The sequence below is a fragment of the Pristiophorus japonicus genome, chromosome 1 (assembly GCF_044704955.1).
Source record: "Pristiophorus japonicus isolate sPriJap1 chromosome 1, sPriJap1.hap1, whole genome shotgun sequence".
Classification (NCBI taxonomy): domain Eukaryota; kingdom Metazoa; phylum Chordata; class Chondrichthyes; family Pristiophoridae; genus Pristiophorus; species Pristiophorus japonicus.
The window spans coordinates 515,263,325-515,291,132 of NC_091977.1; the positions used below are offsets into that span (position 1 = coordinate 515,263,325).

Here is a 27,808-nt window from a genome sequence, read left to right on the forward strand (position 1 = left end):
TCAGAAGGTTGTGGGTTCAAGTCTCACACCAGAGACTTGAGTATAAAAATCTAGGCTGATGCTCCAGTGCAGTGGTGAGAGAGTGCTGCACTGAAAGGTGCTGTCTTTCGGATAAGGAGTTAAACCGAGGCCCTATCTGCTCTCTCAGGTGGACACTTTGCATCGTTAACACTTGCCTGTAGTATGAGAAGTCAGTGTCTGAACCGTTCAGTCTCACAGAAATCTGTTGTAGTTTCCTATCAGACATTGTGGCAAGGATACAAGAATGGACATACGACAGTCGCAAACATAATAATCAGAGCAGATAAATCTCACGGGTTATTTAACCCATTTTTTGCTGTTGACTTCCATTGGATCCAGTTGAACTGTCTATTCTGGCGCTATTTTGAAGAAGAGCAGGGGCTTTCTCTCCCGTGTCTTGGCCAAAATTTATCCCTCAACCAACATCACTACAGATTAGCTGGTCATTATCACATTGCTGTTTGTGGGAGCTTGTTGTGCACAAAGTGGCGGCCACATTTCCTACATTACAACAATGACTACACTTCAAAAGTGCTTCCTTGGCTGTAAAGTGTCCTGAGAGCGTTAAAGGCTCTGTGAAAAAGCAAGCCTTTCTTTCTCCTCTTTTTAAGGCAATGGCTCCTGCTGGCACACAGGCCCTGCAGGCCGCCAGTACTCTGCCCAATTGTCCGGAAAGTGTGCAATAGCAGGCTATTTGATGTGTCAGAGCATCCAAATTAAGGTCATTCCTTGTGCACACATGCTATGCATAATGGTCACAGGGCAGAAATTAGAAGTGGAAGCTCTTCATGCACTATTCTTTTTCCCTCGCCCTGAGACACTGAAGCAAATTCCAGTGCCCGCAACACTCTCCTTGCTCAGAGCAGCTAACTCAGTGCAGAGAACAGAATCTTCATTTCATTCATCAAACTGTACCATCGCACAAAAATATGTCCTTGTCATTCTGCTGTGGGAAGGGCTAGGTATATATGGTATATCAGCAAAAGATCTAGGCACACTCTGCATAAAATCATAGACATTTACGGCACAGGCGAGGCCATTCGGCCCATCGTGTCTGCGCCAGCCAACCAAGAGCTATCCAGCCTAATCCCACTTTTCAGCTCTTGGTCCGTAGTCTTATTGTTAAGAATGGCCGATTTATATTAAATTAAAAAGACAAGAGTCTGATTTGTGAATTATGATGAAGGGAGATGGGTAAGGTTTTATGATAATTACGTTATGTTGGCTAAAGGAGTTTTTGCTTCCTGTGGAGACTGTATTTATAGGATCATAGAATCATAGAAATTTACGGCATCGAAGGAGACCATTTCAGCCCATCGTGTCTGTGCCAGCTGACAAAGAACTATCCAGCCTAATCCCACCTTCCAGCTCTTGGTCCGTTGCCCTGTAGGTTACGGTACTTAAAATGCATATCCAAGTACTTTTTAAATGTGGTGAGGGTTTCTGCCTCTGCCACCCTTTCAGGCAGTGAGTTCCAGACCCCCCACCACTCTCTGCATGAAAAGATTTCTTCTCAACTCCTCTCTAAACCTCGTACCAATTACTTAACATTTTTTGTGCTGAAAGTCTCTGGACTAGAACCTGAACCCACAACCTTTGACTCAGAGGCGAGAGTGCTACCAACTGAACCACAGCTGACACATATCTTTAATACTTGGCTGAAGTATGAGAGATCGGAGTCTTATCATAATCCAGTCTGTTCCGTTCGTTCTGGCAGAAATCTGTTTTAGTTTCCTATCAGACATCATGACAAGGACACAAGAATGGAGAGGCGACAGTCCCAAAACTAATAATCAGAGCAGTGTAATATAAATCTCACGGGTTGTTTAACCCTTTTTGCTGTTGACTTCCATTGCATTCTGTTGAACTGTCAATTCTGACAAAACATAGAAACATTGAAAATAGGTGCCGGAGTAGGCCATTCGGCCCTTCGAGCCTGCACCGCCATTTAATAAGATCATGGCTGATCATTCAACCTCGGTGCCACTTTCCTGCTTTCACTCCATTACCCCTTGAGCCCTTTGGCCGTAAGGGTCATATCTAATTCCCTCTTGAATATATCTAACGAACTGGCCTCAACAACTTTCTGCGGTCGAGAATTTCACAGGTTCACCACTCTCTGAGTGAAGAAGTTTCTCCTCCTCTCGGTCCTGAATGGCTTACCCCTTGTTCTTAGACAGTGACCCCTGGTTCTGGAAATCCCCAGCAACGGGAACATTCTTCGTGCCTCGAACCTGTCTAATCCCATCAGAATGTTATGTTTCTATGAGATCCCCTCTCATTCTTCTAAACTCCAGTGAATACAAGCCCAGTTGATCCAGTCTCTCCTCATATGTCAGTCCTGCCATCCCGGCAATCAATCTGGTGAACCTTTACTGTACTCCCTTAATAGCAAGAACGCCCTTCCTCAGATTAGGAGATCAAAACTGAACACAATATTCCAGGTGTGGCCTCACCAAGGCTCTGTACAACTGCAGTAAGACCTCCCTGCTCCTATACTCAAATCCTCTAGTTTTGAAGGCCAACATGCCATTTGCCTTCTTCACCGCCTGCTATACCTGCATGCCAACTTTCAATGACTGATGTACCATGACACCCAGGTCTCGTTGCACCTCCCCTTTTCCTTATCTGCCGCCATTCAGATAATATTCTGTTTTCACGTTTTTGCCACCAAAGTGGATAACCTCACATTTATCCACATTATACTGCATCTGCCATGCATTTGCCCACTCACCTAACCTGTCCAAGTCACCCTGCAGCCTCTTAGCATCCTCCTCACAGCTCACACCACCGCCCAATTTAATGTCAACTGCAAACTTGGAGATATTACATTCAATTCCTTCATCTAAATCATTGATGCATATTGTAAATAGCTGGGGTCCCAGCACTGAACCCCGCGGCACCCCACTGGTCACTGCCTGCCATTCTGAAAAGGACTCGTTTATTCAGACTCTCTGCTTCTTGTCTGCCAACCAGTTCTCTATCCCCGTCAATACATTACCCCAATATATTGTGCTTTAATTTTGCACACTAATCTCTTGTCTTTTGAAAGTCCAAATACACCTCATCGACTAGTTCTCCCTTGTCCACTCTACTGGAAACATCCTCAAAAAATTCTAGAAGATTTGTCAAGCATAATTTCCCTTTCATAAATCCATGCTGACTTGGACCGATCCTGTCACTGCTTTCCAAATGTGCTGCTATTTTATCTTTAATAATTGATTCCAACATTTTCCCCACCACCGAAGTCAGGCTAACTGGTCTATAATTCCCTGTTTCCTCTCTCCCTCCTTTTTAAAAAGTGTTGTTACATTAGCTACCCTCCAATCCATAGGAACTGATCCAGAGTCAATAGAACGTTGCAAAATAATCACCAATGCAGCCATCATTTCTCAGGCCACTTCGTTAAGTACTCTGGGATGCAGCCTATCAGGCACTGGGGATTTATCGGCCTTCAATCCCATCAATTTCTCTAACACAATTTCCTGACTAATAAGGATTTCCTTCAGTTCCTCCTTCTCACTAGACCCTTGCACGCCTAGTATTTCCGGAAGGTTATTTGTGTCTTCCTTAGTGAAGACAGATCCAAAGTATTTGTTCAGTTGGTCTGCCATTTCTTTTTTCCCCATTATAAATTCACCTGATTCTGACTACAAAGGACCCACTAATCTACTAATCTTCACTAATCTTTTTCTCTTCACATACCTATAGAAGCTTTTGCAGTCAGTTTTTATGTTCCCTGCAAGTTTTCTCTCGTACTTTATTTTCCCCCTCCTAATTAGACCCTTTGTCCTCCTCTGCTGAATTCTAAATTTCTCCCAGTCCTCAGGTTTGCTGCTTTTTCTAGCCAATTTATATGCCTCTTCCTTGGATTTAACACTGTCCCTAATTTCCCTTGTTAGCCATGGTTGAGCTACCTTCCCCTTTTTATTTTTACTCCAGACAGGGATGTACAATTGTTGAAGTTCATCCATGTAATCTATAAATGTCTGCCATTGCTTATCCACTGTCAACCCTTTAAGTATCATTTGCCAGTCTATCCTAGCCAATTCACTTCTCATACCATCGAAGTTACCTTTCCTTAAGTTCAGGACCCGAGTCTCTGAATTAACACTGTCACTCTCTATCTTAATAAAGAATTCTACCATATTATGGTCACTCTTCCCCAGGGGGCCTCGCACTACAAGATTGCTAATTAGTCCTCATTACACAACACCCAGTTAGGATGGCCAGCTCTCTAGTTGGTTCCTCGACATATTGGTCTCGAAAGCCATCCCTAATACACTCCAGGAAATCCTCCTCCACCGCATTGCTACCAGCTTGGTTAGCCCAATCTATATGTAGATTAAAGTCGCCCATGATAACTGCTGTACCTTTATTGCACACATCCCTAATTTCTTGTTTGATGCCATCCCCAACCTCACTACTTGGTGATCTGTACACAACTCCGACTAGCGTTTTCTGCCCTTTGGTATTCCGCAGCTCTACCCATATAGATTCCACGTCATCCAAGCTAATGTCCTTTCTTACCTCTGCGTTAATTTCCTCTTTAACCAGCAACGCTACCCCACCTCCTTTTCGTTTTTGTCTATCCTTCGTGAATGTTGAATACCCCTGAATGTTGAGTTCCCAGCCTTGGTCACCCTGGAGCCATGTCTCCATAATCCCAATTATATCATAATCGTTAATAGCTTCCTGCGCAGTTAATTCATCCACCTTATTACGAATACTCCTCGCATTGAGGCACAGAGCCTTCAGGCTTGTCTTTTTAATACTCTTTGTCCCTTTAAATAAGACCATTAAGTCTAATAGTCATCGTGTTATTAGGGCACAGAAGGAGGCCATTCGGCCCATCGAGTTCATGCCGGCTCACTGTAGAGCAATCCAGCCAATCCCAATCCCCCGCTTTATCCCCGAGGCCCTGCAAGTTTATTTCCCTCAACTACCTATCCAATTTCCTTTTGAAATCATTGATCATCACCGCTTCCACCACCCTCGGCGTCAGCGAGTTCCAGGTCTTTACCACTCGCTCACTTCTTCCTCACATCCACCCTGTGTCTGTTGCACAAAACCTTAAATCTAGTCTTTGTACCATCTGTTAATGGGAACAGCTTTTCTTTGTCTACCTTATCAAAAACCTGTCATAATCTGTGTCAAATCTCCCCTTAACCTTCTTTGCTCCAAAGAGAACAACCCCTGCGTCTCCAGTCTATCCAAGTGGCTAAAATCCCTCATCCCTGGAACCATTCTGGTAAATCTCCTCTGCACCCTCTCAAGGACCTCCACATCCTTCCTAAAGTGCGGTGACCAGAACTGGACGCAATACTCCAGTTGTGGACTAACCAGAGCTTTATAAAGGTACAGCATAACTGCCATGCTTTTGTACTCAATACCTCTATTTATGAAGCCCAGGAATTGTGCCTTTCTAATGCTATATATTGTGAAGGAGGATCCATAAGATACAAAGGCAAATTTCATTCGACCAGGCGTCTGGTGCAGATTCTCATTCGCCAGAAGCATCAGTCAGAGAATCGGGTGCAGTGATCAACAGCCCTCATTGTGGGCCCAAGTTTCGGGCCGCACCTAAAACGGCGCAGCCCGGACCTGGACACCCATTTTTCGCTCCAGAAAGTGCGCCTAAAAAAAATGTACCTATTCTTCGGCTCCCTGCAGGCCCTCAGGAGCTGGGCGCGGCGCAGCATGAGCTGTAGGGGGCGGAGCCAGGTCCCTGCGCTGAAAACAGTGCCGGGACCTTTGCACATGCGCTACAGTGGGCATGCATGTGCAGTAGCTCCAGGCGGCCAAAACTGTGGGAGGGGCCCGAAGCACGCAGTCCCTAGCCCTGGCCGAATGGCCGCACTGGGGGTGCGTGGATAAGGCTCCTCCCACCCGACCGGACCCCCGCTCTCCCCACCTCCCCCCCCCACCCCCCGGACCTCCGCGACTCGACCTCTGCTTCCCCCGCCCCCCCGGCGACCCCACCCCCCCAGGACTTCCGCGACTCTCCTCCGCCCCCCCCGGACCTCCACGACTCTCCCCCCACCCGCCCCCTGGACCTCCGCGACCCCCCCAACGAGACCCGGCGCCACCTACCTGTAAATCCAGCCCGAAGTCTTGGGCCCGGCCGTTCAGCCTCCTTCTCTCCCTTCCCCCACCCCTCTCTCCTTCCCTCCCTCCCTCCTCTCTCCTTCCCTCCCTCCCTCCTCTCTCCTTCCCTCCCTCCCTCCCTCCTCTCTCCTTCCCTCCCTCCCTCCTCTCTCCTTCCCTCCCTCCCTCCTCTCTCCTTCCCTCCCTCCTCTCTCCTTCCCTCCCTCCCTCCTCTCTCCTTCCCTCCCTTCTCTCTCCTTCCCTCCCTCCCTCCTCTCTCCTTCCTTCCCTCCCTCCCTCCTCTCTCCTTCCCTCCCTCCATCCTCTCCTCCCTTCTCCCCCCTCTCCTCCTCCCCCCCTTCTCCTCGCCCCTCCTCTCCTCCTCCCACCCCCCATCTCCTCTCCTCCCCCACTCCCCTCCTCCTCCCCCACACCCCCCTCCTCCTCCCCCCCTCCTCCCTCCTCCCCCTCTCCCCCCCCCACCCCCCTTCTCCCCCTACCCCCACCCCCTTCTCCCCCCCCACCCACCTTCTCCCCCTCCTCTACCCAACCCCCTTCTCCCCCTCCCCATCTTACCCCCCTTCTCCCCCTCCCACTCCCCTTCTCCCCCTCCCCTCGCTGTCAGAAACACAGACACTGACAGACAGAGAGTGAGAGACACACACACAGACAGACAGAGAGATAGAGACACTGACAGAGACACACTGGAGGGGGCCGTCCCAGCACGCTGTTGGAGGGCTCCCGGTGCTGCAGTCGGTAAGTAGAAAATGTTTTATTTCTTGATTTTTTAAATTTTATTTATTTTTTATTAATTTTTTTTGATTGATTTATTGGTTGATTTATTGATGTATTTATCATTTATTATTGATGATGGCTCTTTATTTGTAAAACTGAAGTGTTTAATGTTTGTAAACTTCCCTTTAAACCCACCCCACCCCCATTCCCTTCGCCTGATTTGTAACCTACGCCTGATTTTCTAAAGTGTAGACAAGGTTTTTTCGAAGGTACAAAAATCTTCACTTACTCCATTCTAAGTTAGTTTGGAGTAAGTTTTCACTGCCTAAACTTTGAAAACAGGCGTAAGTGGCCGGACACGGCCCTTTTGAAAAAAAAATTCTGTTCCAAAGTGAAACTGTTTGAACTGACTAGAACTGGAGCAAACTAAATGCCAAGAATTCAAATCTCTAAGATACTCCATTCTAAACCAGTTGCTCCAAAAAAACAGGAGCAACTCAGGCCGAAACTTGGCCCCAGTATGTTGTTCATTTTTTAATTCTCTATGTGTTTTTGTTTGAGCAAACTTGCAAAAATTCACACATTTATTCATTGTGCATTCTTGGTGCCCAGATGTATTAAAACTAACACAACCGAGCATGCCATTCAAAAAACTGCAACAATGGTGCTGACTCGCCTGTTAATGTACATGAAAATGATATAAATAATGCTCAGTCTTGCGACTCAGCTGTAGAATGGACAAATTTCAACACTGAGGGGAGGAGACGGGGGCTAGCAAGTCTTTTTTGCTGATGAGGTCAGGCAAATCACTGTTGGTAATTGAGGGAACAGAGAAATGTCCTCTGGATTGGATGGGCAACCCACAACAGAACTATTCATGGCTTTTCTGGAAGATGAGCAATCCCCCGCCCCCCATTCATCCTGTTCCCTCTCCCCAATAATGCCCCTCAAGCCGTCTTCAGTCCTCACTCAAGCTCCCATCACAAGATCGCAGATTCTGGCCGCTTGATCCATCAGGATCTGCAGTGACCTGCTGGCATGATATTTTCTGGAGCCCACAGTTTGTTCAATCACAAACTGCTGATGTGGAAGGCAATCTTTGTTACTGTGCTTGTTTTTTTTTAACCTTGTGATAGATAACCTGACAAATAATTTGCTGTGATTTTGCTGTGTTTAAATCTGCCATGAAAACAGACCTATATTTAGGTTTGAAGCAAGGTACACTCCAAATAGTATTAATCTACCTGGGCTGCGCAATTATTTTATTTCTCACGAAAACAAAATAATTTCAAACTTACACTGAATGAGAAATCAGTGAGAATTTCATGATCAATGTTCAGTGTTACCTTGGCTCAGTTGGTAACACCACCACCACCATTGGTAACAATGGTAGCACCACCACCATTGAGTTTAAACTCCATCCTGGAACATGCGGTTATTATCTAGGCTGGCACTTCAGTGCAATATTGAGGGAGTGCTGCTCTGTCAGAGGTGCCGTCTTTTGAATGGCAGTGCAAGGAAGGTAGTGCAGGGGTCCCCTGCGGTCATCTCCCTGCAAAACTGCTTTGAGTACTGTTGAGGGGGATGACTCATCAGGGGAGGGCAGCAGCAACCAAGTTCATGGCACCGTGGCTGGCTCCGTTGCACAGGAGGGCAGGAAAAAGAGTGGGAGAGCGATAGTGATAGGGGATTCAATTGTAAGGGGAATAGATAGGTGTTTCTGCAGCCGCAACCGAGACTCCAGGATGGTATGTTGCCTCCTTGGTGCAAGGGTCAAGGATGTCTCAGAGCGGGTGCAGGACATTCTGAAAAGGGAGATAGAACAGCCAGTTGTCGTGGTGCACATTGGTACCAACGACATAAGTTAAAAAAGGGATGAGGTCCTACGAGACGAATTTAAGGAACTAGGAGCTAAATTAAAAAGTAGGACCTCAAAAGTAGTAATCTCGGGATTGCTACCAGTGCCACGTGCTAGTCAGAGTAGGAATCGCAGGATAGCGCAGATGAATACGTGGCTTGAGCAGTGGTGCAGCAGGGAGGGATTCAAATTCCTGGGGCATTGGAACAGGTTCTGGGGGAGGTGGGATCAGTACAAACTGGACGGTCTGCACCTGGGCAGGACCGGAACCAATGTCCAAGGGGGAGTGTTTGCTAGTGCTGTTGGGGAGGAGTTAAATTAATATGGCAGGGGGATGGGAACCAATGCAGGGAGACAGAGGGAAACAAAAAGGAGACAAAAGCAAAAGACAGAAAGGAGATGAGGAAAAGTGGAGGGCAGAGAAACCCAATGCAAAACCAAAAAGGGCCACTGAATATAAAGGGGCTTCAGGAGGGGTCAAAACTAAAAATCATGGTTTAAAAACTATGATTAAAACACTCTAACTAAATGCACGCAGCATTCGAAATAAAGTAAATGAGTTGACGGCACAAATCATTACAAATGGGTATGATTTGGTGGCCATTACAGAAATATGGTTGCAGGGTGGCCAAGACTGGGAATTAAACATACAGGGGTATCTGACGATTCGGAAAGAAAGACAAGAAGGGAAAGGAGGTCGGGTAGCTCTGTTAATAAAGGATGATATCAGGGCAGTTGTGAGAGACGATATTGGCTCAAATGAACAAAATGTTGAATCATTGTGGGTGGAGATTAGAGACAGTAAGAGGAAAAAGTCACTGGTGGGCGTAGTTTATAGGCCCCCAAATAATAACTTCACGGTGGGGCGGGTAATAATCAAGGGAATAATGGAGGCATGTGAAAAAGGAACGGCAGTAGTCATGGGGGATTTTAACCTACATATCGATTGGTCAACTCAAATCACACGGGGTAGCCTGGAGGAGGAATTCATAGAATGCATACAGGATTGTTTCTTAGAACAGTATGTAACAGAACCTACAAGCGAGCAAGCTATCTTAGATCTGGTCCTGTGTAATGAGACAGGAAAAATAAACGATCTCCCAGTAAAAGATCCTCTCGGAATGAGTGATCACAGTATGGTTGAATTTGTAATACAGATTGAGGGTGAGGAAGTTGTGTCAGAAACGAGCGTACTATGCTTAAACAAAGGGGACTACAGTGGGATAAAGGCAGAGTTGGCTAAAGTACACTGGAAACACAGACTAAACGGTGGCACAATTGAGGAACAGTGGAGGACTTTGAAGGAGCTCTTTCATAGTGCGCAACAAAAATATATTCCAGTGAAAAAGAAGGGCGGTAAGAGAAGGGATAACCAGCCGTGGATAACCAAGAAAATAAAGGAGAGTATCAAATCAAAGACCAATGCGTATAAGGTGGCCAAAGTTAGTGGGAAAGTAGAGGATTGGGAAAATTTTAAACAACAGCAAAGAATGACTAAAAAAGCAATAAAGAAAGGAAAGATAGATTTCGAAGGTAAACTTGCGCAAAACATAAAAACAGATAGTAAAAGCTTTTACAGATATATAAAACGGAAAAGAGTGACTAAAGTAAATGTTGGTCCCTTAGAAGATGAGAAGGGGGATTTAATAATGGGAAATGTGGAAATGGCTGAGACCTTAAACAATTATTTTGCTTCAGTTTTCACAATGGAAGACACAAAAACCATGCCAGAAATTGCTGGTCACAGGAATGTGGGAAGGGAGGACCTTGAGACAATCACTATCACTAGGGGGGCAGTGCTGGACAGGCTAATGGGATTCAAGGTAGACAAGTCCCCTGGTCCTGATGAAATGCATCCCAGGGTATTAAAAGAGATGGCGGAAGTTATAGCAGATGCATTCGTTATAATCTACCAAAATTCTCTGGACTCTGGGGAGGTACCAGCGGATTGGAAAGCAGCTAATGTAACGCCTCTGTTTAAAAAAGGGGGCAGACAAAAGGCAGGTAACTATAGGCCGGTTAGTTTAACATCTGTAGTGGGGAAAATGCTTGAAACTATCATTAAGGAAGAAATAGCGGGACATCTAGATAGGAATAGTGCAATCAAGCAGACACAGCATGGATTCATGAAGGGGAAATCATGTTTAACTAATTTACTGGAATTCTTTGAGGATATAACGAGCATCGTGGATAGAGGTGTACCGATGGATGTGGTATATTTAGATTTCCAAAAGGCATTCGATAAGGTGCCACACAAAAGGTTACTGCAGAAGATAGAGGTACGCGGAGTCAGAGAAAATGTATTAGCATGGATAGAGAATTGGCTGGCGAACAGAAAGCGGAGAGTCGGGATGAATGGGTCCTTTTCGGGTTGGAAATCGGTGGTTAATGGTGTGCCACAGGGACCACAACTGTTTACAATATACATAGATGACCTGGAAGAGGGGACAGAGTGTAGTGTAACAAAATTTGCAGATGACACAAAGATTAGTGGGAAAGCTGGTTGTGTAGAGGACGCAGAGAACTGCAAAGAGATTTGGATAGGTTAACCGAATGGGCTAAGGTTTGGCAGATGGAATACAATGTCGGAAAGTGTGAGGTCATCCACCTTGGGGAAAAAAACAGTAAAAGGGAATATTATTTGAATGGGGAGAAATTACAACATGCTGAGAGGGACCTGGGGGTCCTTGTGCATGAATCCCAAAAAGTTAGTTTGCAGGTGCAGCAGGTAATCAGGAAGGCGAATGGAATGTTGGCCTTCATTGCGAGAGGGATGGAGTACAAAGCAGGGAGGTCCTGCTGCAACTGTATAGGGTATTGGTAAGGCCGCACCTGGGGTACTGCGTGCAGTTTTGGTCACCTTACTTAAGGAAGGATATACTGGCTTTGGAGGGGGTACAGAGACGATTCACTAGGCTGATTCCGGAGATGAGGGGGTTACCTTATGATGATTGATTGAGTAGACTGGGTCTTTACTCGTTGGAGTTCAGAAGGATGAGGGGTGATCTTATAGAAACATTTAAAATCATGAAAGGGTAGACAAGATAGAGGCAGAGAGGTTGTTTCCACTGGTAGGGGAGACTAGAACTAGGGGGCACAGCCTCAAAATACGGGGGAGCCAATTTAAAACCGAGTTGAGAAGGAATTTATTCTCCCAGAGGGTTGTGAGTCTGTGGAATTCTCTGCCCAAGGAAGCAGTTGAGGTTAGCTCATTGAATGTATTCAAGTCACAGATAGATAGATTTTTAACCAATAAGGGAATTAAGGGTTACGGAGAGAGGGCGGGTAAGTGGAGCTGAGTCCACGGCCAGATCAGCCATGATCTTATTGAATGGCGGAGCAGGCTCGAGGGGCTAGATGGCCTACTCCTGTTCCTAATTCTTATGTTCTTATGAATGAAATGTTAAAACTGAGTCTGTTTGTTCAGGTGAATGTTAAATATCCCAGGGCACTGTCTGAAAAAGAGCAGGGAGCTCTCTCAGAATGCTGACCAACTTTCATCCCTCAACCAACACTACCATTAAAAAAAAGATAAATTGGTTATTGCCCCTCCCCAACTCTCTAATCTTTTTCAGCTTCACAACCCCCCCAAGATATCTGCCCTCCTCAAATTCTGCCCTCTTGAACATCCCTGATTATAACTGCTGAACCATCGGTGGCCATGCCTTCAGCTGCCTGGGCCCCAAGCTCTGGAACTCCCTGCTCAAACCTCTCTGCCTCTCTACCTCTTTTTCCTCCTTTAAAGACACTCCTTAAAACCTACCTCTTTAACCAAGCTTTTGGTCATCTGCCTTAACTTCTTCTGTGGCTTGGTTTCAAACTTATCTGTTTTGTCTTGGGATGTTTTATTGACCTGGAAATCCCGACCTACCCAGGTCCGGACGGAGTGTCGACGGACCCTGGAAGACATCAGAAAAGACGGTTTTCAGCGCACCATGCGCATGCGCTGAAAACCGGCTTTTCCGATCTGTCAAGCTGGAGCTTGACAGACGATCCGCAGATTGGGAACGAGGACATTTGCATGGGCAAGATTGCAGGATTTACGTATATCTTGCCCAGCAAATATCCTCAAAATTCTTGCGCCTGAAAAAGCAGGCACATAACCTACTTTTACAGGCGCAAGTGCTTAAAAACGTACATAAACGTAATAAAATAAAATTAAATAAACGCATTTTATTGTTAAAAACTCTGCCCATTAAGGTAAGTTTATTTTTAACCCGAATTACAAAACGTAAAAAAAAAATCGGAAAAATACCGTTTTTTTCTCAGGCATTTATTTACTTTAATTCAATTAATTTTAATTATGTGAGGTCTGTTTTTTATTTTTTATTAGTGTGTATTTGTTTTTTTTCCCATTAATAGCAATGTGAACTCGTAGATACGGAGTTCTCATTTCTATTAATGGGAAAGCTGCGGAATACTTGATTGGCTGAGCAATCACACGTGACTGCATCTTATGCGTGGGAACCCTCCGGACGGGAGCGCGCTTCACAGCGCGGGAAGAGAAGGCCTCCCCACCGGAATCCAGGGCGCCTCCGAGACCACCAGGTAGATTCGGAAAAATTCTCCGGTCAGAGGCAATTGCCCACGGGAAGCCTCTGACCGGAATTTCAGGGCCATTACGTGAAAGGTGCTATTTAAATAAGTTCTTATTATTTTATTATTCATTTGATTTGCTGTTTGTGAGATCTTGCTGTGTACAAAAAGTAATTCATTGGCTGTGGAGCAGTTTGAGACAAATGTTGAGCACATGACAAGCGCTATAGGAATGTAAGTTTTTTTTTATTACCAAATCATTATGCCATTCTTGAAGCATCTCCTTGTCCAGAACTGCCCAGTGAAAGGGTTAAAGCACAAAAATGTCATTCTGCATCTTTTGCACCACAATGTCTTCGCTCCAGCAGCAAGTTATGTGTCAGTCTGTCTGGTTATAAGACATGTGTATTGTGAACTCTCTCCATCAAAATCTTAATTCCTCTGCTTCATGGTTGCCCGAATCTTTTCCTTCACTTGTTTCAACCTTGGTGATATCTTTGAACTATGGCCACTGGCCTTTTGCCAAGGCTGGCAGCACTCGGCCCTGCAGAAGCTTTGCGACATCCTTGAGAAAGTAAATCCACAACCCCTGTCGAGCTGTTTTGAGTCCGTTTTATATTATTCCTTGGGAAAGTTCGTTTGTGATTCCTGAAAACAAATAGTAGCAATCTGTGACTCATGTCGAGGTTGCCTCATTGCACTTAACAGCTAAAGCAAAGAGGAGATGGTGGAAATCATAACGGTGAATTTGACTGGTTTAATGGGGGCTTTAAAAATTAATGGGACACCAACAGATCACAAATGTCCTTGGCATTAATCCAGATAACGATGCGACCAACATTTCTCTCTGTAAATCGAAGCATTATTTTTTTGTTTTCTTTTTGATGCACTCTATGTATACATATCAAAACAGCTATCACAGATCACAGTTAAAACTGAGGACATGTATTTACATGCTACGAGTTAGCAATATTACTAAAACAGTATTTATTTGATGTAAAATCAAAAGCTGAGCAAGAATGAGCTGGCTGATTAAAGACAGGGCAGCTCAGTTAAGACCAAGTTTGGAAGGCTTCTCTGATGCATAAATCATGCAAAGTTACAACATTTCAGTCCATTAAGTCTGCACCAGTCTTTTATCTCCACAAGCCATCTAGTTTAATCTCACTCTTATGCTCATTCTCCCTACTGTCTAATATTATTCCTTTTATTTATGAAGTGAGTTTGGAGACATTCAGACAATTAAAGTCTGAGGTTCCAGCCTTGGTCTTTGTGCTTGGAACTATACTCCAACAGGAAGCAGTGCATGCTGGAGAGGAGATCGGGGAAAAATAGTTTAATATTAGTTAATAAATGAAAATATAGACTGTTATACTAATGTGATATAGAGCACCATAAAAACCTGCCAATGAATGTAACACAGTAATTCATAACCCACTCAAGTGCCAGCTTGACTCAGTTGGTGTCACCTTTGCCTGAATCAGAGGATTATGGGTCAAGCCCCTCCAGGACTTGAATACATCATTTAAAATGGCAATTCAGCACAGCACTGAGGGACTGTTCCAATGTTGGGGCTGCTGTGTTTCAGGGGAGATGTTAAACCCTGTCTGCCTGCTCCAGTGGTTCAAGTGGATGTAAAAGATCTCATGGCATTATTTGAAGAAGAGCAATGAGCTCTCTTTGTCCTGGACAGCATTAATCCCTCAACCGCCACCACCACCACAAACAGACGAACTGTTCATTCATCCTTTTGCTCACTGGCTGCACCAGTAAACAATCAATGTATGTTCAAAATAATTCAGTGTGTGTAAATAGCTTTGGGCCATCTCAGCAATACATGATGAGGCCTTATATTATGTTTGTTCTTTCCATGTCATTTAATCTACATTCACAATCATTCTCTGTGTCTCTTTGTTTGAAAGGGGCATGTTTTTAAATCTTACATAGGATATACGGCACAGAAACAGGCCATTCGGCCCATTGCCAGCGTTTATGCTCCACTCGAGATCCTCCCGTCTTTCCTCATCTAAATCTATCTGCATAACCCTCTGTTCCCTTCTCCCTCAAATGCTTGTCTAGTCTCCCCTTAACCGTGTCTATACTATTTGCTTCAACCACTCCCTCTGGTAGTGAGTTCCACATTCTCATCACTCTTTGGGTAAAGAATTTTTTCTGAAAACAATTAAATATATTTGCAACATAAGAACAAAAGAGATTTGAAGGAAATATATCCGCCAGCATTGCATAGCAATCCCACTGAAACCTCAGTTTTGAGTAATAACCTGGGATTTGAAATGCACATTGGTATCTAGTAAGCATTTCAATGATGCATGTTTTACGACTATTTCAATCTGAATCTCTCACAGACAGTAATTAACTCTGAAATTTAGCAGCTTTATTCTTGTAAACATCTGACTTCACAGATATGAATGGAAACATAAACAGTCACTGCTTCAGTAGCTTTATGTTTTTATTCAGTGAGTGTTGCTGATAAACTCACGGCCAAGGAGCGAGATAATTAACTGTCACGGGGGAGGGGGGGGTGGAGAAAGCTAAGTACATTTAATTATTGTTGAACAGTGCACACCGCATGTCGCAGTCTAGAATACACGTAACTGTGAACCCCTGAAATAAGTAGAGCTTCCAGCATTGTCAAGGTGTTAGAGACTCAGCAATGTCTTGACATATGTCTCTTCCTTGTACACTTGTAAAAAAAAAGCACCCTCAGGTTTAATGCCCAGTCAATGCTGAGTTAGGTCATGCAGCTCAATTAGCAGTGAGGCACCTGGAGTTGGCTTCAGATACCCTGGGATTGAGAGGGAAAGAAATTCAGCCGTGATTTTACTTCAGAATGTTACCCAATAACTCCTGCTAGTAAGTGCAAGTGTTGGACGAGCATAGGATCACATTGTATTGAACCCACAATTGCACAGAATCGTAGAAATTTACAGCACAGAAGGAGGCCATTTCGGCTCATCGTGTCCGCACTAGCTGAAAAAGAGCCATCCAGCCTACTCCCACTTTCCAGCTCTTGGTTCGTAGCCAAGTAGGTTATGACACTTCCAGTGCATATCTATGTAATTTTTAAATACGGTGAGCATTTCTGCCTCTACCACACTTTCATAAGAACATAAGAAATTGGAGTAGGCCATTTGGCCCCTCGAGCATGTTCCGCCATTTAATAAGGTCATGGCTGATCTGATCATGGTCTCAGCTCCACTTCCCTGCCCACTCCCCATAATCCTTCACTCCCTTATCACTCAAAAATCTGTCTATCTCCACTGTAAATATATTCAATGACCCAGCCTCCACAGCTCTCTGAGGCAGAGAATTCAACAAATGTACAACCCTCTGAGAGAAGAAATTCCTCCTCATCTCAATTTTAAATGGGCAACTCCTTATTCTAAAACTATGCCCCCTAGTTCTAGTTTCCCCCATGAGTGGAAACAGCCTCCCTGCATCTACTTTGTTGAGCCTCATCATTATCTTATAAGTTCCAATAAGATCACCTCTCATTCTTCTCAACTCCAATGAGTACAGGCCCAATCTGCTCAACCTTTCTTCATGCCAACCCCTTCATCTCGGGAATCAACCAAGTGAACAAGTATATCCCTCCTTAAATGAGGAGAGCAAAACAGCATGCAGTACTCTCGGTGTGGCCTCACCAATATCCTGTACAGTTGTAACAGGACTTCTCTGCTTTTATAGTCCATCTCCCTTGCAATAAAGGCCAACATTCCATTTGCCTTCCTGATCACTTGCTGTACCTGCATACTAACTTTTTGTGTTTCATGCATAAGGACTCCCTAGTCCCCCTGTACTGGAGCATTTTGTAATTTTTCTCCATTTAAATAATAATTTGCTTTTTTATTTTTTCTGCCAAAGTGGATAACCTCATACTTTCCAACATTATATTCCATCTGCCAATTTTTTTCCCACTCACTTAGCCTGTCTATATCCCTTTGCAGATTTTTTGTGTCCTCCTCACAACTTGTTTCCCACCCATCTTTGTATCATCAGCAAACTTGGCTATATTACACTCAGTCCCTTCATCTATATCATTAATTTAGATTGTAAATAGTTGAGGCCTCAGCACCGATCCCTGTGGCACCCCATTAGTTACTGTTTGCCAACCGGAAAATGATGCATTCATCCTGACTCTCTGTTTTCTGTTAATTAGCTAATCCTCTATCCATGCTAATATATTACCCCCAACCCCGTGAACTCTGGCCTCCCACTAGTCTTGGCCACTTTGTATGCCATTGTTTTCAATTTGATACCATCCTTTATTTCCTTAGTTCATCACGGATGGTTATCCCTTCTCTTTCAGTCTTTCCTTCTCATTGGAATATATTTTTGTTGAGAGTTATGAAATATCTCCTTAAATGTTCGCCACTGCTCATCAACCGTCTTACACTTTTAATCTATTTTCCCAGTCCACTTTAGCCAACTCTGCCCTCATACCTTTGTAATTTCCTTTATTTAAGCTTAGGATACCGAATTGAGATCCAACTCTCTCACCCTCCAACCGAATTGAAATTCAACCATGCTATGATCACTCTTTCCTAGAGGATCCTTTACTAGGAGATCATTTATTAATCCTGCCTCATTACACAGTACTAGATCTAAGATAGCCTGCTCCCTGATTGGTTCCGCAACGTACTGTTCAAGGAAACGATCCTGGCTACACTCTATGAACTCCTCCTCAAGGCTACCTTGGCTAATTTGATTTGTGCAATCAATATGAAGATTAAAATCGCCCATGATTATTGCCATTCCTTTTTTACAAGCCTCTATTATTTCTTGATTTATACTCCGTCCAACAGTGTAGCTACTGTTAGGAGATCTATGGACTACGCCCACCAGCGACTTTTTCTCTTTGTTATTCCTTATCTCCACCCAAACTGATTCTACATCTTGATCTTCTGAGCCAATATCATTTCTCATGACTGCACTGATCTCATCCTTTATTAACAGAGGTACCCCACCTCCTTTTTCTTTCTGTCCTTCTGAATTGTCAAATACCCCTGAATAGTTAATTCCCAGTCCAGCAACCACGTCTTTGTAATGGCTATCAGATCATACCCATTTGTATCTATTTGTGCCATCAACTCATCTATTTTGGTACGAATGCTGCGTGCATTCAGATAAAGAGCTTTTAATTTTGTTTTATTTACCTTTTTTCCCTGTTTTGACCCCACTTTTGATACACTTTTATGTTTATACATTCTGTCCCTTTTTGTCACGCTCTGGTTTTCATTTCCCCCCAGTGCTACCCTGCTCTATTGCCTTCTCCTTGCTCTTTGACTTTTAAAATTTCCGCTCACCTGAACCCCCTCCCCCCCACTAATTAGTTTAAAGCTTCTCCTCCAATCCTTCTGCCAAGTACTTTAAAGCTATGCCCCCTGGTTATTGGCCTCTCTGTTAAAGGAAATAGGTCCTACATATCCACTATATTTAGGCCTATCATAATTTTACACATCTCAATTAAATCTTCCCTCCACCACCTCTGTTCCAAAGGAAGCAACGCCAGCCTATCCAACCTTTCCTCATAGCTAAAATTCTCCAGCCCTGGCAACAACCTCATAAATCTCCTCTGTACCCTCTCTAGTGCAATCACATCTTTCCTATAATATGGTGACCAAAACTGCATGCAGTACTCTAGCTGTGACCTAATTAATGTTTTATATAGTTCTAGCATAACCTTCCTACTCTTATATTCTATTATATTATCTCATATTCTCGGCTAATAAATGAAAGCAACCTGTATGCATAGCCTGCTGGCACTCAGGCTACAATATGAGGTACTGAGAGTGGCAGATACCTGTGGAACCGAATCTCATCATGAGTCAGGAAATTAGAAAATAATGATTTCCTAGCTGCATGCTGCCCCTCAGCGACAACATCTGAAGACATGACGTCAGGTTCCACATGTATGGTGACAACACCCGACTCTACCTCACCACTACCTCTCTCCACCATTCAACTGCTTCCATGTTGTCCGACATCCAAAAGAAAGAAAAAGAAAGACTTGCATTTATATAGCACTTTTCACTACCTCCGGATGCCCCAAAGCACTTTACAACCAGTGAAGTAATTGTGGAATGTAGACACCTCTAGCGGAATTTCAGGCCCATTATCTAGTCATTATCACATTGCTGTTTGTGGGACCTTCCTGTGGGCAAACTAAAGAAAAAAGGTAAAAACTGCGCCCGCTCGAACTTCCGAGCCTGAGGCCTTCACTCCTACGCATCGGAGCGCATGCACGTCGGGACGTGCGCGGGGCTGGAGCTGTAGTCACATGGCTCTGGGCAGCCAATCAAGGTACAGTATTTTCTCATTCATAATAATGGGAACTCCATAAGTTGGGCTTCCCATTATTATGAATGAGAAACCCCCCCAAACACACAAAAAATCAATAAAAAATAGAAAAATACATGACGTATTTAAGAATCATTTAAATTGAAGTTCTTATAAAAAATAATATTTTCCTGACTGTTTTTAAAGGTGCCTTAAAATAAACTTACCGTAGTGGGGAGGGTTTTTTACAAAGTATGTTTTCATATGTGTTTAATTTAATTTTAATGTTTTTATGTATTTTTAAACACTTGCACCTGTAAAAGTAGGCTATACGCCTGCTTTTTCAGGCGCAAGATTTTAAAGGACATTTGCAGGGCAAGATATTCGTAAATATTGGAAATCTTGCCCTGCAAGTTTCCTCGTTCCCGATATGCGCGAGATCTGTCAAGCCAGAGACTTGACAGAGCGGAAAAGCCGGTTTACAGCACATGTGCATTGTGCGCTGAAACCCGGCTTTTCCGATGCCTTCCCAGGTCCGTAGGCACTTTGTACAGACCCGGGATATCGGAATTTCAGGGCCAATCTCTTTTAGTGTTATTGATTGAGGGATAAATATTAGCCAGGACACCAGGGACAACTCCCCTACACTTCTTCGGAATAGTGCCATGGGATCTTTTACGTCCATCTGAAAGGGCAGACAGGGCCTCGGTTTAACGTCTCATTTGAAAAACAACACCTCCAACAGTGCAGCGCTCCTTCAGCGCTGCACTGAAGTGTCAGCCTGGATTTTTGTGCTCAAGTCTGTAGTGTGGGATTTGAGCCCACAACCTTTTGAGGCGAAAGTGCTGCCGACTGCCACGGCTGACAAAGTCCTTGATGAGGTGAAATTTCCTCTAATTAATCATTGGGAAGACTGAAACCATTTTCTTCGGTCCCGATCACAAACTCTGTTCCTTAACCCCCTGCTTCCATTCCCCTTCCTGTCCATATTCTCAGGCTGAAGCAGACTGTTTTCAACCTCAGCGTCCTGTTTTACCCTGAGCTGAACTTGCAACCCTGTATCTTCTCCACCTCTGTAACATTGACTGTCCTCGCCACTGCCTCATCTGCTGCCAGAATCCTCATCCATGTTTTGGTTACATCTAGGATCAACTATTCCAAAGCTCTCCTGGTTGGTCACCCTCCTAATCTACATAATTACACAAAACTCTGCTGCACGTTCCTGAGCGCCCACCAAGTCCCGTTCATCCATCGCCCCTGTGTTCGCAGACCTACATTGGCTCCCGGTCCTAATGCCTCAATTAAAAAATTTGCATCTGTGCGTTCAAATCCCTCCATGGCCTCTTTTCCTGAGCCCCCCTCCCCCCCCGTCCCCATCTCTGTAATCTCATCCAGCCCCACAACCCTCCGAGATCTCAATTTCTACCCTGAATTTCCGGGGCTTTGAATTCAATTAGAAGTCTTGCATGTGGAACTTTGTCAAAAGCTTTCTTATGGTGCAACTGAATTGTATAATGGAGAGTTCCACTACCTGCATTATTTGGAATGATTTCAAAAGGATGAGGAGGAAGCTAAAGTGGTGGATGTCAATGTTGAAATTTTCCATTTGGACATATGATGTTAAAGAAAAAAGAAAGACTTGGATTTTTATAGCACCTTTCATGACCACCAGACATCTCAAAGCACTTTACAACCAATGAAGTATTTTTGGAGTGTAGTCACTGTTGTAATGTAGGAAACACAGCAGCCAGTTTGCGCACAATCAAGCTCCCACAAACAGCAACATGATAATGACCAGATCATACGCTTTTCTGTTATGTTGCTTGAGAGATAGATATTGGCCAGGACATCGGGGATAACTCCCCTGCTCTTCTTTGGAATACTGCCATGGGATCTTTCACGTCCACTTGAGAGCAGACGGGGCCTCGGTTTAACATCTTATTTGAAAGACATTGGCATCAAGAACCCCCAGATCAGATATAATAAAGCCACATGCAGAGTAACGTTGAAATTGAAGCCCAATCTCAGAAGAGCACTTTGTCCTGCACCAGTGCGAAATCCCAACAACAGCCATCCTTCTGGCCTGCTCGATGTGGGACTGCCAAATTGTTCCAGCTATATGTTGTCGATTTCCAGCTAAGTAGAAGAGAGTAGAAAGGAGGAAAGACTAAGGAAGAGTGCTACAACTTTCAGCTCCTGCAAAAAAACATGTCACGAGTCTTGCTTTCAACATAGGGAGGAGGAAGACTGCATCTTTGCAGAATTATAATTTAGGAGCAATAGGAGAAGTAGGTTCAGAGAACTGCTGCCCATCATGTTGATAGAGAAAGACAATCTACAGAGAAGTAAGTTAAGCGGCGGGGTTGTGTGCGGCGGGTGGAGGGGATCTTATATAAAATCCGAAATGAAAGTAAACCAGGAATATTATTTAAAAGTAAGTCAGGCTGGTTGGACCAGACAGCATATCTTTGAATGAGTGTCTGTTTTAGATCTTCCACTTGACAGAAAGACTATTGCAATTTATTTCTAACTGAAGAGCTCTGGTTTTATGAGTCTGTTGCCCTTCATGTCATAACTCACTGTGACACGTCTGCTTTATACTCCAGAACCCAGCGGGCAAGGGGGGGGCAGGGAATCCAATTCTAATCTTACAAATGGTGCCAAAAGAATGGTGCAGTTCAGAGACAGTTAATAACATCTTCAGAAACAAATGTTGGTGCTATCGCAGCAGTTTCAGACGGTAAAATATATTCCCATGGTTCACTGCAGTCATTTTTGAAAAATATAATATATTCACGAAGCTCCAACTAGGACCTTGACAGTCCAATATTGAGGGATGGAAGATAAAAGCCGAGTCTGATATAATCAGTTCTGATTTGTTTAGCATTAAGTCAACGTAATTAGAAATAATTATCAGCATCGGCTACACGGGCTCTGTGGGGGTGAAATAAATATTCAATTTGCGAATAACACAGTCATAAGCCGCGGTGTAGCCCGAGGGCTCTTTCCTTCATCGTGCAATTTATTGAAAGGCCATCATATGGAGCCATCACAACACCTTTTGTTAGGAATAAAATGGAAACTTTGATCATGTTCAACCAAAGGCAAGCTGCGGATCTGCAACTCCATCTATGGACCAAAGCAACAAACATTCAATTTTGAATTCGCTTTTCGCCATAACTGTAAAACAGGCTCTGTGCATTGCAGAATATCTCGGGGTTGAGTTTCCGTGGCTAATGTCAGCGCAGTCCGGGCGGAATCGAGCGAACCAGCGCAAAAGATCAGAGAATTTTAAACGTAGTAGAATTGCGCGCTAAAACCACTTGCGCCTGTGTTTTCCGCAATCTTTGACGCTGATTCACGATTCAATTCGCCCAGATCATGCCCGCCCACAAAACAGGCCACGCCTCCCCCCCGCCCCAGCCCACAATTGCGAGATTCTGCCAATTGCACTGGTTCAGGAAGGCTCAGCAAAGTGCGCTCATTTTCTTAGGCGGACAGGCAATATAGTCGGCACGCTTTTAAAAGTTTTTCCATCTCAAATTTGCTTTCAATATTTAATTTACTAAGAAACTGACCAGTGTACACCAATGAAACTGAGATATCTGCGCTCCTCTAATTCTACCCTCTTGTGTATCCCTGATTATAATCACTCAATCATTGGCGGCCGTGCCTTCTGTTGTCTGGGCGCTAAGCTCTGGAACTCCCTGCCTAAACCTCTCCGCCTCTCTACCTGTCTTTCCTCCTTTACGACACTTCTTAAACCAAGCATTTGGTCACCTGCTCTAATTTCTCCTTATGTGGCTCAATTTTTTTTGTCTTTTAACACTCCTGTGAAGCGACTTGGGATGTTTTCTTACATTAATGGCGCTATATAAATATAAGTTGTATTAAATATTATAGAGGTAAATTGCCCTTCAGAAAAAGCCCATTAGCGCCTCTAAGAGGCGGTAACGGTGCGGTAAGGCCTTTCTGTCCAGGGGCAGGTGGCGGGGCTGACCCATCCGCAATTGCCCCCGAGCCTTTGGGGGCCGGGGGAAACGGTAATGACCCATTTTCAACCCCGCGGGGGAAATTGCCCCATGTGAGTGGTGCCCCTGACTGCTTCGCGAGGCGGGAAGCTGCCACTGGCTGGGCAGTGCAGCCGCCCTGAAAGGGGAGAGTGCACCACCACAGCCGCCATTTTGTTTTAATCGTCGACCAACAAGTGGGCAGAGTTTTCGCTTTGGGTGCAATCGGGAAATAGCACCTAAAATGTACTTGAAATTACATTGGCTAGGTTAGGCTTCACGTTTCTGCAGTGCCAGCTGTGACTCAGTGGGTAGCACACTCACCTCTGAGTCAGAAGGTTGTGAATTCAAGTCCCACTCCATATAGTACAAAAACAAGGAAGATATGATGAACCTTTATAAAACACTGGTTCGGCCACAACTGGAGTATTGTGTCCACACTTCAGGCTGGATGTGAAGGCTTTAGAGAGGGTGCAGAAAAAATTGACGAGAATGGTTCCAGGGATGAGGGACTTGAGTTACGTGGATGGACTAGAGAAGCTAGGTTGTTCTCCTTAGAACAAAGAAATTTAAGAGGAGATCTGATAGAGGTATTCAAAATCATGAGGAGTCCAGACAGAGTAGACAAAGAGAAACTGTTCCCATTGGTGGAAGGGTCGAGAACCAGAGGACAAAAATCAAGGTGATTGGCAGAATGTCCAAAGGCGACATGAGGAAAAATTTTTTTACCCAGCGAGTGGTTACGATCTGGAAAGCATTGCCTGAAAGGGTGCTGGAGGCAGAGTCAATCGTGGCTTTCAAAGGGGAATTGGATAAGTGTCGGAAGGGAAAAAAAATGTCAGGGCTACTAGGGGAAAGTACGAGGGGTGGTGCGGGGACGAGCTGATGTGCTCTTGCAAAGAGCCGGCACAGGCTTGATGGGCTGACTAGCCTCCTGCTGTGCTGTAACTATTCTATGATTCTATAATTCTCTGAACATATTCTGTTTTACTGCAGATTTTCAGCTTTTGTAGTTTTTTCTCTTTTATCCTATTCAACTGCACTGTGTGATGGCCACTCCTGCCTTAATGTAATTTCTTTTTATGTTGTGCATCAAGCAAAAGAGTAACTGGCAACAAAAGAAGTTGAAATAGCGCGATTCGCACAGAAATACCACACATTCGGCAGGAGAAATAAAACTATTTCATGCTTGAGTAGCTTGTCAGCTCATGAAAGGTTCCCTCGGGACCAAACACATTGCGATAGACCTCAGTCACAAATATTTGACCTGGATGATGCATTTTATAGATTGAGTTTAAGATGTTGTTTGCATTGGTTTTGGTGATTTAAATCGAGCAGTTCACCCATTGTTTTCGGACTGCAATTCAGTAAGCTTTCAAAGTGTTACTCTGAATCCATTCTGCTCAGAATCGGAGACGCTCGGTGGATAAGTGCACTGTCCATTGGGATACTGAGCTCTTCAGGTTATGAATAGAAACATAGAAAATAGGTGCAGGAGTAGGCCATTCGGCCCTTCGAGCCTGCACCACCATTCAATAAGATCATGGCTGATCATTCACCTCAGTACCCCTTTCCTGCTTTCTCTCCATACCCCTTGATCCCCTCTTCCACAGATTAGCCATAAGGGCCATATCTAACTCCCTCTTGAATCTATCTAATGAACTCGCATCAACAATTCACTGCGGTAGGGAATTCCACAGGTTAACAACTCTCTGAGTGAAGAAGTTTCTCCTCATCTCAGTCCTAAATGGCTTACCCCTTATCCTTAGACTGTGTCCCCTGGTTCTGGACTCCCCCAACATTCAATAAGGATATACTGGCTTTGGAGAGGGTACAGAGACGATTCACTAGGCTGATTCCGGAGATGAGGGGGTTACCTTATGATGATAGATTGAGTAGACTGGGTCTTTACTCGTTGGAGTTCAGAAGGATGAGGGGTGATCTTCTAGAAACATTTAAAATAATGAAAGGGATAGACAAGATAGAGGCGGAGAGGTTGTTTCCACTGATCGGGGAGACTAGAACTAGGGGGCACAGCCTCAAAATACGGGGGAGCCAATTTAAAACCGAGTTGAGAAGGAATTTCTTCTCCCAGAGGGTGGTGAATCTGTGGAATTCTCTGCCCAAGGAAGCAGTTGAGGCTAGCTCATTGAATGTATTCAAGTCACAGATAGATAGATTTTTAACCAATAAGGGAATTAAGGGTTACGGGGAGAGGGTGGGTAAGTGGAGCTGAGTCCACGGCCAGATCAGCCATGATCTTATTGAATGGCGGAGCAGGCTCGAGGGGCTAGATGGCCTACTCCTGTTCCTAATTCTTATGTTCCTATGTTCTTATAACATCGGGAATATTCTTCCTGCATCTAACCTGTCCAGTCCCGTCAGAATTTTTTATGTTTCTGTGCGATCTCTTCTCATCCTTCTAAACTCCAGTGAATAAAGGCCCAGTCGATCCAGTCTCTCCTCATATGTCAGTCCAGCCATCCCGGAAATCAGTCCAGTGAACCTTCGCTGCACTCCCTCAATAGCAAGAACGTCCTTCCTCAGATTTGGAGACCAAAACTGAACACAATATTCCAGGTGAGGCCTCACCAAAGCCCCATACAACTGCAGTAAGACCTCCCTGCTCCTATACTCAAAACCCCTAGCTATGAAGGCCAACAAATCATTTGCCTTCTTCACAGCCTGTTGTACCTGCGTGGCAAATTTCAATGACTGATCCACCATGACACCCAGGTCTCGTTGCACCTCCCCTTTTCCTAAGCTGCCGCCATTCAGATAATATTCTGTCTTCCTGTTTTTGCCACCAAAGTGGATAACCTCACATTTATCCACATTATACTGCATCTGCCACGCATTTGCCCACTCACCTAACCTGTCCAAGTCACCCTGCAACCTCTTAGCATCCTCCTCACAGCTCACACCGCCACTCAGCTTAGTGTCATCTGCAAACTTGGAGATATTACACTCAATTCCTTCATCTAAATCATTGATGTACATTGTAAATAGCTGGGGTCCCAGCACTGAGCCCTGCGGCACTCCACTAGTCACTGCCTGCCATTCTGAAAAGGAACCGTTTATCCCGACTCTCTGCTTCCTGTCTGTCAACCAGTTCTCTATCCACGTCAGTACATTATCCCCAATACCATGTGCTTTAATTCTGCACACCACTCTCTTCTGTGGGACCATGTCAAATGCCTTTTGAAAGTCCAAATACACCACGTCCACTGGTTCTCCCTTGTCCCCAAGGTTTGACCCTTGTCCCCAAGGTTTGACTCTTGTCCCCAAGGTTTGACCCTTGTCCATGCTGAGTTAGCTTGGGTGGCGGGCTGCTACAATCGGGCTGGAGAAGCAAGTAAGAGTCATGCTAGCTATGAACGTGGTTATTTTAACATTGACCGAAGGTTTAAAGTAGGCAATATCAAATTAGCCACCCATTAGACAGCATACCTGATTTTTCTTTCCAATTGCGACTATTTAGAGAGTCAGCCAGTGGCTCAGTGAGTAGCACTCTTGCCTCTGAGCCAGAACTTTGTAGTCTCACTCCAGGGACTTGGGCTCAAAAATCTGAGGGAGTGCTGCACTGGCAGAGGTGCCATCTTTCGGGTAAAATGATAAACCGCGGCCCGTCTGCTCCATCAGGTGGATGTAAAAGATCTCATGGCACTATTTTGAAGAAGAGCAGGGGAGTTATCCCCAGTGTCCTGGCCAATATTTATCCCTTAATCAACATAACAAAACAATTTATCTGGTCATTATTACATTGCTGTTTGAGAGAGCTTGCTGTGCACAAATTGGCTGCCGCATTTCCCACATTACAACAGTGACTACACCCCAAAAGTACTTCATTGACTGTAAGGCACTTTGAGACATCCAGTGTTTGTGAAAGGCACTATATAAATTACACCATCACCCACGAAGTTAAAATTACCCTCACACCGTTGTACGAATCTCTACTAGCAGAAGGAAACATAACTCACTGACTGCCTGTATAAGAAATCACAGGCGTACTGCCCATGATGTTCCTTCCATTAAAATGGATGGGCAGAGCTTCATGAGCGACAAGGGCAATCTCCTCACCAGTAGTATAGAATCGTAAAATCGGCCCTATAATAACTATAGATTCAAAGAATACGTAACCATAATAGAGCAGAAGTTTTGGTAGAGGTGTTTGAAACCATGAAGGATTTAGATAGTAAATAAACAGAAACCGTTTCCAATGGCTGAAGAGTCGATAATGAGAGGACACAGATTTAAGTTG

General features: G+C 44.4%; 1 protein-coding gene across 8 annotated transcripts in view; it reads left to right on the plus strand.

The window, feature by feature from the left end:
* LOC139277433 (receptor-type tyrosine-protein phosphatase mu-like) overlaps positions 1 to 27,808 on the plus strand; it is a 1,220,924-nt gene that overhangs the window by 1,042,604 nt on the left and 150,512 nt on the right. The window lies entirely within an intron of this gene.